This window comes from Kogia breviceps, chromosome 6 (genome assembly GCF_026419965.1).
Source record: "Kogia breviceps isolate mKogBre1 chromosome 6, mKogBre1 haplotype 1, whole genome shotgun sequence".
NCBI classification, from domain to species: Eukaryota; Metazoa; Chordata; class Mammalia; order Artiodactyla; family Physeteridae; genus Kogia; species Kogia breviceps.
Window position 1 is genome coordinate 40,888,512 of NC_081315.1, and position 12,414 is coordinate 40,900,925.

Below are 12,414 nucleotides of genomic sequence, written 5' to 3' on the forward strand. Positions count from 1 at the left end.
AACATACATACACACTACTGCAATTTCACCATCATCCATTATTCAGTAAGGGTCTCATTGAATAAATGTCTGCTCAAAGGCTCTAGGCAAATTTCATTTCTGAACACTACTGTCTGCAGCCCAACAGGCTATTTCACCAAGATAAGATCACACGTTTAATCAAATGCACCAAAAAAGAAATACTCCCAAAGTTCACTTAGTAACGTCAGATCATAAAATGTTGACAGCCTACTAATTTTTAGGGCTCTTTCTTTTTCAAGGAATTGCAACAATAAGGAAGGTACACAGGAATTCTTCTAATTAAGGTTTCTATTAACCTTTAAAAATACTCCCAAATTATCTGACTTTACTATTCACATTGAGTTGGTAACTTAAAATGAAAAGTCAACACAACTTTCTGTGGTGAATAAAGAAAAAGTAAAAAACAATAAATTTCAGAGGTTTCCCAACTTATACAAATGATAGCTCTAAAGCACCTTTTAACTTCAGCTGGTCAAGTGACAGCATTAAACACTACCCAGACTCTAGTTTTTGTAATAATGGATCCAAATTAGATGTCTGTCATTTCAATAACATTATTAGTGGATAGGATGAAGTATATTTTCATTGGATTCTTTAGTTATCCATACTCAATTATTTGAAATATCCTACATGATGTACTTTTGAATATTCGCCTCTAAACATACGGTTTACTTGAATAAACATATATTCCCATCAGTAGCATGACATAATGAGTACACTAGCAAGTGTAAAATAATTAGATGTCTTAAACAGATGGATGAATTCATATCTGTAAATCCATTTTTTTCTGCTTTTATGTCTATTTGCATTTATTTTATGCTGTATTCATTTCCATGCCATAAGTTTTTGTTTCTTCAGTTTCTTCTGGGATAACTTTTTCTTCTGTGAAACCTCCACTTCTGGTTTAGCAACAATTTGTTCCTTTTCAGTAAGGACCATCTTAATGTGGCTAGTGGAGCTCATACATAAGTTAACTCAACCATGAGTTCATGCCCAATGATACATCTTGGGGGATTTTTCACCTGGAGGTACTCAATGCTTAAATAATCTACACTTAAACCTGTCAGATCAGCATTTTAAAAGCAAGAGTAGCAAAAATTCAGCACTCTAAGTACTGTCTCCAGTGTCCCCTGTTCAGCATTGTATGATGGCAACTCCACCATCGAAAGATGGAATGGCATACATTATTCATGTAAATGACATCTTTCGGATATTTGATGGCTTTTCAGACATGCATAGCCTTGACAAGTTGGGCAGTTTCACAGATGTTCTTAAATCTGAAAATATGAACCTCTTGATTTGCATGTTTTTGTGGGTTTTCTGGGTCAAGTAAGCAGGAAACCATTTTCCACGATCACTTTGGCTGCTTAAAGGAAAAGGGTACACCCATTTTTAATGGCTTTCCTAACCATTTCTCCTAATGCTTGATCTGTCTGAGTTAACAAAGGATCACTGTAGTGGACATTCAGGTTTTATCAGCCCATCTACTTTTTTCTGTAGACATGATCCCTCTCTTAATTGAGCCTTCCCTTCTTCAAGCTATTAGTGCATCCACCTAGGAACTGCAATATCCTTATTGATTCCAGTAAGCTGGTGATAGTAGATTGATCTAAAGGTGGGTACCTAATTCAGACTGTGGTGAAAGGTTAAGAATCCAGTAAACACGGCTTCCCTGGTGGCGCAGTGGTTGAGAGTCCGCCTGCCGATGCAGGGGACACGGGTTTGTGCCCCAGTCCGAGAGGATCCCACATTTCGCAGAGCGGCTGGGCCGGTGAGCCATGGCCGCTGAGCCTGCGCGTCCGGAGCCTGTGTTCTGCAACGGGAGAGGCCACACCAGTGAGAGGCCCCCCCAAAAAAAGAATCCAGTAGGCAGAGAGAAGGAAAAGTGGTAGTCTGCATAGGAGCATGAAACTGGAATAGAATCCTGGTGGTACTCAAGGTGCTAATATTTTCTAATTTTTTCTAAACCTCCATCCTTCCCCCAAGATTCCTTAGGTGAGAAACACAATAGCCTCCCAATAAATTAATCATTATGGCCTAAAGCTAGTTGGAGGTGTCTGCAATTAAAAGAAAAATAATGAATACACCCATTCTACTAAATCTTTTAAGTTGAATTTAAGTCCATATGACAAATGATGTTATCATAAAACATGCTGCATTTTGGAACGCTGCAAAATAATATTTAACTGTCATACATAAAAATTATTGAAAATTAAAGTAAAATTTAATTGAACATGCCTAAAATTTTAAAAATGATGGTATATTATTTTAAAAGAAAATGTATGCCTAAGCTTTTCTTTCGAAGTCAACTATAGTTAATAATATGATTAAAACTCAATAGACAAATTTGACTGAACAGTTAACGCCAATATAAAGAAGAACGTCTGCAGATATAGACACGCCTCATGTTAACACAAAACTATTTCTCAATAGACTCTTTGTCCACTCCTTGAAGTCATGATCAGTATTCTAAATCAAGGTTCAAACGGCAACCATCAGCCACTGACAAATCAAGAACACTGAAAATATGAAAAAAACAAAAGACAGAAATGTAAAGCAGTTGAGCCCTTCCGTTCTGGCCAGAAATAAAATCTCATACAAAAAGATGACCATCCTCCAGGACCATTTCCTCTTATCCAAAGTATTTAGAAGAGCTCTGAGGAAAGGAAAAGGAGGAAAAAAACCCAAACCAAATGAAAACAAAACAGGAGACTGTTGAAAAACCTCTTACGGGGTCAGCTGTCAATGGAATGCATTTTAGTATTCAGGTTACCCACCCATGCAGAACATCAAAAACTGGGCTTGAGTCTCTCCCCTATTCTCACAATCTCAGGCTACTGTGGAGCCACTGGGGCTGTCTTGAATAGTAACACACTTTGCCTCTGCAGGATGCATAAACACCAACACAAGCTGATCAAACAGAAGGGGGTATCTTTCTACTTGGCTTTCATTTTCTTGAGTCATACTTTAAAACACTTAAGCCTGGTACAATTTAGCAAGTCAGACGTCCAACATGCAGCTTATTTTTTCATTCATTCTTACCACCAACCATGTTGTACTTTTTCCATTATAACATAAATGATGAATGATTAGATGTAAGAGTCACAGATTTACTAACTTCTCTTATTGGCAACTGTCATTGAAACACAGACATTCATTCTAAAACATGTACTTATTTATGACCCTTTCCATACTTCTAGTCTTTAAAACAATTTGGGGTTCTGAATTTTAAGGGTTCATCTGCATTTATAGCAATCTTAGGAGGACTAAACTTTGGGATTATAAATCCTTTAAAAGTATAGGAAATCCTTAAATCTTCCAAGTTTATGATCATTTAGTTACAACATTGTAGAATATTCTGATGCAGTTAAAGCTTAAAGAGCTGCTGACGCCACGTGAAAAGATGATCAGGAGTTTAATTTAAAATGTCTTAAGTTAAATTGCTACTTTCATTTTATACCTGATTTTAAGTCAATCATCAGACACAGCACTTGGTGGCTGTCAAAAATATTTTCCTGTCAGGATTATGATTCTGTGGGGAGCATTAGTAGCAGAGCATAACGTTTTAGGATTATGAAGAAGTACTGAGAAATAGGTATTTAACAAAAGGTTAAAAAAGGAAAGAGGAAAAGAATATGAAAAAGACAAAAATACACGTAAAACCTTTCTCAACTGCTTAAGAAAATGCTATTGATTTTCCTAGCTCATCAAGAACTCTTCAATTAAAAACAACGATATTTGATTTGGCTAAGTTTTCTTAATACCGGTAGTTAAGGACATTTCTAATAATACTCTGACTAATAATAATAGTTATCATTTATTAAATGCTCACTCTTATCAGGTACTTTTCTATTCACTTCCTATTCCTCAACCCAAACCAACAATGCAGATTTTAGTACCTTTATCTCACAAAGAGAGATGAAACAGCTATAAAGTTGTGGAATTGGGACTGTATTCAAGTGTCTCTCATTCCGAAGGCCATTTCTGAGCAGTTCAGAATCAGGGACAGTGCCCAGCTATGCACATCTAAGGAGTATAGTGTAGTTTCTACAGCACTAAGTCAGGATTAGCCAACATGTTGGAGAAGATTAGTGCTACAGTACTAATTTCATAGTGGTAGGCTTAAGTCAGAAATTAAACTAGCCATGAAATATATCCAAATATATACACATAATTTATAAATATCTCTATAAAGTTTCAAATAGATGTCAAAATGCCATTCAGAAGTGTAATATTACAGATCATCTTTTTTTTTTTTTTTTTTTTTTTTTTTTTTTGTGGTATGCGGGCCTCTCACTGCTGTGGCCTCTCCCGTTGCGGAGCACAGGCTCCGGACGTGCAGGCCTAGCGGCCATGGCTCACGGGCTTAGTTGCTCCGCGGCATGTGGGATCTTCCCGGACCAGGGCACGAACCCGTGACCCCTGCATCGGCAGGCGGATTCTCAACCACTGCGCCACCAGGGAAGCCCACAGATCATCTTTAAACTTCAGCAACTATTAAAACTAATCTCTATGTGGGGCTTCTGTTACTGGTTAGGCATATCACCACTCACAAACAATCAGAACTGCAGTGTATAATTACCCCAAGGATGCTTTTCACTGAAAATGCCCTGGTGTGATGCTTAGATAGTGATTAACAGACTAAAAGTGTAGTGAGTCGTCTTGATATCACTTCAGAAAAGTGATTTCCTCCCTAATAATTCCCAAGATACATAAATATTCAATTAGGGTCTTTGAAATCTCATTTTAATTGGGCATTCATACTCTACCAAATTTCAAACTTGGCCCAAACTAAGAAGGTGTTTTATTAATTCTTACAATACAAAAAAAAAAACACAAAAATCCCAGTAAATCTTCATAAGTTTTCAAACAGAAGGGTAAAATAAAGCCAAGATTCTCTTTTATATGAAATTTTCAAATTTAATAGCATTTTAAGACATGCTCTAAAGCAAAGAGCTAAAACATAACTCCATATCTGAATCACATGGGGAATTGAATGAAGTTTTGTGTGACCCTCGTAAATAATAATAATGTAAATAATAATAATGATAGTAGCAAATAGTTACAATCCTATTATGTGCCTGGAACTGTTTTAAACACTTCGCATACATTTTTCCATTAAATTTTCACAGCAAACTGTGAATTAGGTATAGTTGTCATACCCATTGAAACATACCAGGAAATTGAGGCATAGAGAGAGGATCCAGCATCTTGTCAAAAATCAAATAATTTATCAAACCTTGGCAAACACACCACAGAGTCCCTTCTCGTCACCACCACACCATTCTGCCTCTCCAGATAGCAGAATATCAAGACCTGGGGCCTAGATTTTAAATTTTCCCAGTAGCTCCTATGCTACTGCCAGCAGGTCAGGCTAGATACCTGCAGCCTTAAAGTTTCCGTTTCACTAACTGGGAACTAAAAACAAGCTTTTCTACATTTGGAAGAGAAAAATGAAAACGTCAAATAATTAATAAAATACCCATATGGCTTGTGTTTTTTTAAAACTTGAACAATCTACTTGTTTTCTCATCTTAGATGGCTCTTTATATGGTCCAATGGGGTGAACTTTTGAGTACAAGGAGGCAAGATCTTGAAAAGTTAACTTCAGCGGTTCTCAAATTCTCTGGTTCCAGGACCCTTTTACACGCTTAAAAATTGATGACCTAAAGTAACTGTTGATTATGTTCGTTTAACTATCAATATTTATATATATATATTAATAGTTAAACTGGTAAAATTTTAAAACACAAGAATACACCAGCACACATGCCATAGGCCAGCAAAGCAATGATGTCATTACATATCATGAACCTTCTGGAAAACTCTACTGTACATTTGTTAAAGTATGAGATTGAAAGGTAAAATACATCTTAGCATTATTATGAAAATGTTTCATTCTAATAGATCCTCAGAAAGGGTCTCAAAGAACCACAGATTTCCCCAGAATACACCTTGAAAAGAGGATTGTCTGCTCTACAAAATAACTGACATAGAAGTTTACCAGATAGCAGTATTCAGTTGGTTGATTTAATTTTCTATCCCTGTTCACAGGCATGCTCACCCTACTCTCTCAAAGTGACCAATAAACATCAATATCAAAATCACAACCAATGAAAAATCTGGATTTTTCTCCTCACTGATCAACAACTCCCTAATAACACACACACATACACACACACACACACACACACACACACACACACACACACACACACAGAGACAAGAAAGGAAAAATGTCAGGAGGCCCTTACTCATATTTGAATGTTTTAGTTTATATTTTATTTTAAAATTGGGTATTCTATAAGGGAGTTCATTTGCATAAAAGAAAAAGACACAAATGTAATAGTAATCTAAGCGTAAATATGTCCTTGAAGGCAAACAAATGCTAAGTTGCAATACAGCCTCTGTCTTTAGGGTTCCTCCCTATGTGAGCAACTGCATATTTTGAATGTAATGCAAATCTAAGAAATCAAAGGGAAAATAGTCATTTGCAAAACTTAAGGAAAGATCATCTCCCTCTAATTCCAACTGCTCCAGCCGTTCTCACCATGCTAAATTAAGGCTGTATAACATTTCTCAAAATCACTTTGTTTTTAAGTACACAATCAGTTTTCCTTGCTGATTTCTGGGCAAAACTGCCCCACTTCTAACAGTAACTGTCACTCCTACTTGGCAGCTCTTTTCAAAGAGAGTTTCATCTAGCAGTTAAAGCAGCCTAAATGAAATCTGAAAAACATCCAGTTTAGCATTATATTATTTGACTGACTTCAATTCTTTTGATATGATAAACTTTTTTTAAAAATCTTCTATTTAGGATTAACTTGGCTATAACTCACCAAGGAATCTAAAGGACAAGTCCATAAAAATTTTGCCTTTCCTAACTACTAGAAACAATGTCAGGCACAGTAGCCGGAGCCAGTAAGTCTCATACTCACTATTATTCCCCATGGAAAGGAATGTTTAAATCTCCAAAATGCACGAAGATTATCATTAAGAAAATCATTTCTAAAAGACCTTCCATTCATATTTTCATGGAGGGCTCTCAATCTGAAGGATAATCACACCAAGCAACTTAAAATGAGACATCAAAAGCATTTTCCCATCAAGCAAATCACATGCTTCAGGCCAGGGATGCCTGGAGCAACCTAACATATCAATCTAAAAAATTTGAATAGTTCACATAAACCTTTATACTAATCATTCCTCCTATCCTGAGTTTATAGAAATAGTCTAGTCAACCATATTCACCAATGAAGCAGGTTACTGAATATTTACTTATGAAGAAGTGCTAGGGAATGGCATTCAGGCACTTCTGACACATTCACCTTCAGCTAAAGACAGCACACAATACACTGACAGACACAGTTCTAATGACATCAGGACCTGTGGAATGTATGACTGCTAAGAAACACATGCTGCTAGGAAACAAAGAACAGATCTGATCAAATCTTCTAACATAAGGGCTCCAAAACACTGTGATTATATCTTCTAAAATGAGAGGACAAGTATTCTTTAATCTTAAGAAATATTTTCAAGTGCAAAGGCTTTAACACATACCCTCTAGGAAGGAAAGAAATATATGAAGCCAGAATCTCATGGATGAAATCACAATTCCCTAAGTTTGCATTAAGACAACCGCCACCAGCACTATCCCATAAAAATATAACTTAATCAAGATCAGGCATCAATGATTCTGTATTCCTTTTTGGCAGGGGGTGGGGGGGGCAACCTAAGCTTTTTCAAGAAGTCAAGATCCTAAAATTGAAAGAAATGTGGAAATCATGGTACCCAGAAAAAAAGTACCATTTCACATTTACAGTGCTATACTTTTTTCAACAAAATAGAACATAGCCATTTGCAACAAACACAAAAGCAGTCAGAGCTAATCTACAACTAAGCAATTTAATGTCTTTTTAATAACTGAAAAGTGTTTAGCTTTCCAACTTTTTTAAACTGTCTTTGTACATTTTTAACCCTTGGTCACAAAAAAAAAAAAAAAGATTGGGTGAAACAAAGGTTAAGATATTTCAATGCAAGTATTCTTTTAACTCCTAGACAAACGTCTGGAAACCTCTTTTGATGATACTATAAAAGACCTGACAATTCTGTCTAATCCACATACAGACAAATTGGGCACCAGAACTCCAGGTCATTTAGTACCATTACAGATTGAAAAATACACCAAGGAAATCTAGCTAAATTCTGTTTAATCTCACAGGGAAATAAAGTACATTCTCCAAATGAAAAATTACTGAAGAACTGTTTCTTTGTAGATTCTGCAATGACATTCTTTAACTAGTGTTGATAACCCATATGACACTAAATTAGCAGATTGCCTATTTACTTCAGAGCAAAACCCAGAAGGCAATTTTTCCTTCCTGCCAGAGTCTATGCGTCTCGTTTTCCCAGCAGCTGGCTGGAAGGATGTAAAATCAGAGGGGCAAGAAGGCTTATACTTCCTAATGAGTAATCTACCCAGGAAAGTAAACACAAGACACCACACCAGGTTGGGCTCTAAAGGAGACTGTGGCAGGGCTTCTTACACCGTTGTTTACAATGTACTCCAACTACCGCAGGCAAGATCACACACAGGCACAGGGAGGAGACACCCAGAGGTGGCTCGCACACCTCGAGTTAGTCCAATTGCTATGATACCCCTGGCCATAAATAAAACAGCGCACGTTCGTATCTGAAAGTGGCCAAAGAATTCCGGGGACCAGGGGTTATGCTGGCTTGACTTGGTTATTTCAATCTGCCCGAGAGACGACTACTCTATTCCTTGGTCCTCATCAGGGCCAAATTGGGGGTGCCCTGCGCGCTGCACCAGAGACTCTCAGGCGCTGCACGCATCTCTCAGAGGTGCTCAGTAGGGGTGAGGGGACACAGTGAGGCTTCTTCTCAACCCCTATCGGCCCCCGCGGCCTCCTCAAACCAGATTTTCCAGTTAAGCGGATCCCAGGCGATTTCGATAAGCAAGCCCAGCTCAAGTAGCATCAGCTCTCCCATCCCAGCAAATATCTCCAGGCCATCCCCGGAGCGCACGAACGCGCACACAGACAGTCACACGCCGATCCTGCTGCCAATTAACCCTGGTAGCGGAGGTTTCCCCCCACCCCACCCCACATACACACCCACCCACCCACCTATACTGCTAGGGGCCTGGCACGTTTAGCCCTTGAGCTCCAATGTGGGACCATCGGCAGGAGCGCAGCGGCACCGACGCTCCGCTGCAGCCCAGAGCCTCCCCTTCACTGGTGAGAGATGCGGGGTACCTGCCCTCCTACCTGTAACCCAGCCGACCGCCGCCACCAATGTTCTGCCCACCCCGCCCCGGCGCCCCGGCCACCCCGATTCGTGCAACACCGCCCCCCGCCCCGTGCCCACTCCCAACACCGCGCCGCCCCGGGCCACCCACGAAAGTGGCAGCTTTCTCCAGCCAAAAGCGCCTAACAAAGGCCAAGCAAGCAGGTCTAAACCGAATTGCCGTGAAAGGGACACAACGGGCGGGGTGCGGGGAGGTAGCGAGGCTCCGCGACTCAGGGGCGCGACCTGGGCAAACGCGGCCACCATGGATGCTCCAGGCAAGCGTCTAGAGAAGATCGCGGCGGACTCACCGCCCCGCAGTCCCCATCACCCCTGAGCCCAGCGCCTCACCCGGTCCCTGTCGGTCCTCCAGCCCTCTCCCGTCTCCAGCGGCACCAGCTCCGGGCCGGTAGAGAAAAGGCGCCCCCTGGTCGGCATTCAGTTCCTACCAGGGGATGACACGGGTGAGAGGGGAGGGAAAATTCCCAGGGTGGAAACCGTTCCTGTCCCCCAGAGTGTTGGACTGCGAATGCTCCCGGTCAACTCTCCCTTTCATTTCTCAGCAGCCAAATCGCCCAATAGCTGGAAAAACCTCGAACCCGTGCCAACCCCCAGCGCCCACCAGCCATGAGGTTCCCTTCCCGCCCCGCATCACGACCGTATGAGTGTGTGTGCGGGCGAGTGTGTGAGTGGGAGGGTGAGTGTGCGTGAATCCTGCACCCCCTCGGTTGCCTGCCCCGCGGACGCAGATGCCTGCGCTGGGCCAGGGCCACCACTATCAGGAAGTGTGAGAAGAATAAATTACCTTCCGTAACCGCCGGTCCCTGAGATCGTCCCATCAGTTGCTCAACAACCTGCAGCCCGGTGCAGTTTCCACAATCCAGCCATGGAGCTCGGGGCAAAAGACCGAGCGGCCCCAGGGAAGACACCCCCACCGCAGGCGTCCAAGAATGATAACCAAAGCGCAGAGAAGGCAGCAGGAGGGTAGAGACCCCAGATAAGGAAACAACAAAAAGTCTTTCCTTCCCCCTTTCTTCTGCTACACAGCCATGAAGAAAAGGGAAGGGGGGGAGGGCAAAAGCCAAATGTTTGTCTTCCTTTACGTTTCCTCTCTTCACACACACCAAAGGGGTAAAAACGGAGCAAAGGGAGTGGAGGGTTCAAATGTCTCTTCCAGTCCACAGTTGCACAACTTCGGAGTCAGGCTCTGTCTCCAGCAACAGCAGCCGAGGGACCCAAGCGGCAGCTATTAACATGCGGCAGTCATAGCTGGGGCTGCTTTTCCTCCCGCTGCCGCTGCTGCTTAAGAAAAGACGCTGCTGGAGAGACCAAAAATGTTCCACCATCCCCCCAGCCGATCTTTATATCCAGTTCTCCCACCCCACCCCCTTTCTTTTTCTTCTTCTTCCTCGTCCTCCCCCCCTTTCCGGCTGAGTGCGGGAGCGAGGGAAAAGGTAGGGGGAGCCGCGAGGGCCAGGGGTGGCTTCTTCTCCGCCAAACCCTCCTCCTCCTCCTCCCGAGGTTGTCTCCCCGCCGAGGGTCTCCTCTCGAGCCCGCAACCTGCGCAGAGAGCTGGAGCGAGGGCCACACAAACTCCTTCCCGGGTGCACAGCGGGGACGCGCGGGCGGAGCGGGCGCCGGGCAGCCGAGGGCTGCGTCCCGGGGGCCGCGGAGCCCAGAGCCCGGAGGGTGGCTGATTAGCTCGCCGGCCGGGCCGGGCAGCTGCGAGCATGTGGGAGCTTCATCGCGCGGCCCCGGGCTTCGCGCCGCCGCCGCCGCCTCTTCGGTCCTGTGTCTTCTTCGACTCCCCGAGAGCGAGCAAGGCTCTGGCGCTCTCCAGACACGCACAGTCACACACGCGCACACACGAGCGATCTCCGGCCAAAGCCAACCGTGCCACCGGCGTGCGCGCACACCCGGAGAAAGAGGACGGAGGCTAAAAGAGAAGAAAGAAAGGGGAGGGGGCGAGTCACAGGCGGCAGCAGCGGTAGCTGCAGGAGCGGAGGCAACGACCAGTACGGGAAAAGCCGGTAGCGGCAGCGCCGGCGCCCACCAGGACCAGCGGCAGCATCTGCATCCCCGCTCCTGGGAACTGGGGCGAGCAGTGCCGGGCGAGCAGACGACCCGGCGACGCGCCGAGAGCCGGTCGGAGCGCGGGCGCGCTGGGTCCGTGCAGACAGCGTGCGGCGGACGCAGCCGGGGCCCGAGCTGAGGCCAGAATGAGCCGCGGGCGGGCGAGCTCCGAGAGCGCCGAGAGCCGAGGAGGGGGCTTGCGCCGGAGAAAGGGGTGGCGGGAGGCAAAACCCGGATCTGGAGTGCGCTCGGGCTCCGCCGCGCGGGCTCCACCTAGCAGCTCGACAAACGCTTGGAGGTGGGAAAGAGAGAGCTGCTACAAGAGGCTTTCCTTTCAGGGTTTGTCAAACAAAGGGTACCTCTCCTGGCGGCTTTGAGACAAGCTTCTCTCTCTCTCTCTCTCTCTCTCTCTCTCTCTCTCTCTCTCTCTCTCTCTCTCTCTCTCTCTCTCTCTCTCTCTCTCTCTCTCTCTTTCTCTCTCTCTCTCTCTCCCCGCCCCCCCCCAGCCTTCCCTCTGCCCTCACCCCTCTTTCTCTCTTTCTTTCCCCCCCTCCCTATCTCCCCTCTTCTCTTCCTCCTTCATTCCACTCCAGGTGAGTAAGCGACGTCAGATTGAAAGTACTGCCAGTGTCTCTTTTTACAGGTACAGATTATTCCATATTTTCATTATGCAGGTACCGAGTCCCAGTGCGTTTTCTGCCTTTGGTCCATTTTATGTTCCTTCAAACTTACCTCATCGTGCAAGTTCATTGCAGCCGTTAAAGTGCCGTCTGATAATCGGATGTGGGGGATTCAGTGACTTTATTTTACATCGATAAAAATTACCATAATAGATACAGAAAGGTGCCGATTCCAAAGCAATGCCTTGTGATAGAGGAAAAGTCTGTTCAGGTTAACTGAGTGACCTTGGTCAATTACTGAACCCCTTTCTGCCTTCTTTGTAAATGAGAGGGTTAAGTAGGTAATTTCTAAGGTCTTGTCCTGCTCTAAAATTTCATAATCTGAAATGGCTAA

At 43.6% G+C, this 12,414-nt stretch overlaps 1 protein-coding gene across 12 annotated transcripts in view; it reads right to left on the minus strand.

Moving 5' to 3' along the window:
* Positions 1 to 11,556, minus strand: part of ADGRL3 (adhesion G protein-coupled receptor L3) — an 861,986-nt gene extending 850,430 nt beyond the window's left edge. For 7 of the 12 annotated variants that reach the window (XM_067035734.1, XM_067035739.1, XM_067035743.1 and 4 more), the window contains exon 1: positions 10,133 to 11,555. The gene's annotated coding sequence lies outside the window, so the exon portion shown is untranslated. Of the gene's footprint in view, positions 1 to 9,678; positions 9,801 to 10,132 lie in introns of those variants that run through there. The other 5 variants (XM_067035741.1, XM_067035740.1, XM_067035738.1 and 2 more) reach the window with 3 other exon arrangements.
* Between the last annotated feature and the right edge of the window lie 858 nt (positions 11,557 to 12,414).